This window comes from Engraulis encrasicolus, chromosome 3, assembly GCF_034702125.1.
Source record: "Engraulis encrasicolus isolate BLACKSEA-1 chromosome 3, IST_EnEncr_1.0, whole genome shotgun sequence".
Taxonomy (NCBI): Eukaryota; Metazoa; Chordata; class Actinopteri; order Clupeiformes; family Engraulidae; genus Engraulis; species Engraulis encrasicolus.
In genome coordinates this window covers 22,714,098-22,716,597 of record NC_085859.1, presented here as the reverse complement: position 1 = coordinate 22,716,597, position 2,500 = coordinate 22,714,098, and positions in this window count along the sequence as shown.

The window sequence follows — 2,500 nt, the reverse complement described above, 5'->3', positions numbered from 1 at the left end:
AGTAATGTGTTAACGTGTAGTATTATAAAATACACTATTAGTGTATTGTATTTAAATGAATTGTAAATACATTTGTATTTTTAAAGTAATGTGCTAAAGTGTGGTATTGTTAAATACACTATTAGTATATTCTATTTCAATGTATTTTAAGTACATTTGTATTTTAAAAGTAATGGGCTAAAGTGTAGCATTATAAAGTATACTATTAGTGTATTATATTTTAAGTGTATTTTAAGTATCTTTGTATTTTAAAAGTTATATACTTAAGTGTAATATTTTAAAATACACTATTAGTGTATTGCATTTAAATGTATTGTAAGTACATTTGTATTTTTAAAGTAATGTGCTTAAGTGTGGTACTGTTAAATATACTATTAGTATATTCAATTTTAAGTCTATTTTAAGTACATTTGTATTTTAAAAGTAATGTGTTAAAGTGTAGTATTATAAAATGCACTATTAGTGTATTGTATTTAAATGTATTGTATTTGAAGACATACTATTGGTGTAGTATATTTTAAGTGTATTTTAAGTGTATTTGTATTTTAAAAGTAATGTGCTAAAGTTTGGTATTAGAAAGAATATTTGAAACGTACTTAAAGTTAAGTATGGTTTTAGTATATTAAGTACACTTGTACAAAGTTTGATTTTAGCACCAAAAAGTAAACTTAAAATGTGTTAAAGCTCTACTTAATTATATTTCCAGTGTATTTAAGTATACTATAAGTTGTCCCAAAATAACACAACTTAAGTATGTACTTCTGCAGCATGCTATAAAGTGCTTTCTCATGACCTTGAAATAGATTTGTAGCATACTTCAAATAGTTACACTTAACCACATGTTAAAGTACACATTAAACATCTTTTAAAGTGAATTAGTAAGTATATTTAAAATGTACTTACATTTAAGTATGATTTTAGTATATTAAGTACACTTCTGCAAAGATTGATTTTAGTACCAAAAAGTCAGCTTAAAATGTGTTAAAGCTCTACTTAATCATACTTCAAGTGTATTTAAGTATACTATAAGTTGTCCCAAAATAACGTTCTTTAAATACACACTTTTGAAGTATATTTTAAATACAAAAATACATACTTATTAAGTATATTAAGTACACTTTTTTCACCTGGGTACTTTTTTTAAACCATCATTTTAGTGTATTTTAACCTAGGCTTATTTATTCATTATGCTTTGTAACATTAAATAACCTTCCACATTCCATTTTGTTAATGTATTTTCATGGTAAAAACACCATATTGAAGAGCACAAACAGATCTTAAAAAGGCATATAAGGCCTTACCTATTAAACTTTTAAGCACAATACTGAAGTCTGTACTTAAGTTGTGTTATTAGTGTATTAAGTGCACTTTAAGTGTACTTTTTGGCGCACAAATTAAACATGTAAAAGTGTCTTTAATTCGATGAAAGCATACCACCACCAATTATTTCTAAGTATTATTATTAAGTATATAAAAGTATACTTAAAGTGTACTACTCAAGACTATTACTTCAAGAACGTAATTGTGCCTGTTGTGTAACAGGTAGTTGTGGTCTAGTGGTTAGAGTGCAGGTCTGTGGTTCAGTGAATTGTGGGTTCAAATCCTGGTTGAGGCAGTGGTTGTTGTCTGAAGTGAAGGTGAAAGGAAGGTTCATGTAAATGGCTGATGACTGTGAACAAGACAGTGTACAATGGTAATGAGTAATTAGAGATTACATTGATGATTTTTTCATATACTTTTGAAATATATTTAAAGTGTACTTAAAATAAATATATTTGAAATGTGCTTAAAGTAAAATCCACTTGTAGTATACTTAAAATACATTTAGAGTCAATACACTTAAAATGTACTTAAAGCGATTTTTGTGAATATATTTGAAATGTACTTAAAGTAAAGTATGCTTTAGTACATTAAGTGCACTTGTACAAAGTTTGATTTTAGTACAAAAAAGTAAACTTAAAATGTGTTTAAGCTCTACTTAATCATACTTCAAGTGTATTTAAGTGCACTATAAGTTGTCCCAAAATAACACAACTTAAGTATATACTTCTGCAGCATGCTATAAAGTACTTTCTTGTGACATTGAAATAGATTTCTAATGTACTTAAATTGCACTTATCTGCATGCTAAAGTACACATTAAACACATTTTAAAGTTATTTGGTTAGTATACTTACAATGTACTTAAAGTAAAGTATATTTTTAGTATATTAAGTACACTTGTACAAAGTTTGATTTTAGTACAAAAAAGTCAACTTAAAATGTGATTAAGCTCTACTTAATTATATTTCAAGTGTATTTAAGTATACTATAAGTTGTCCCAAAATAACACAACTTAAGTATGTACTTCTGCAGTATACTATAAATTACTTTCTCATGACATTGAAATAGATTTCTAATGTACTTAAAATGCACTTATCCGCATGCTAAAGTTCACATTAAACACATTTTAAAGTGACTTGGTTAGTATACTTATAATGTACTTAAAGTCAAATATATTT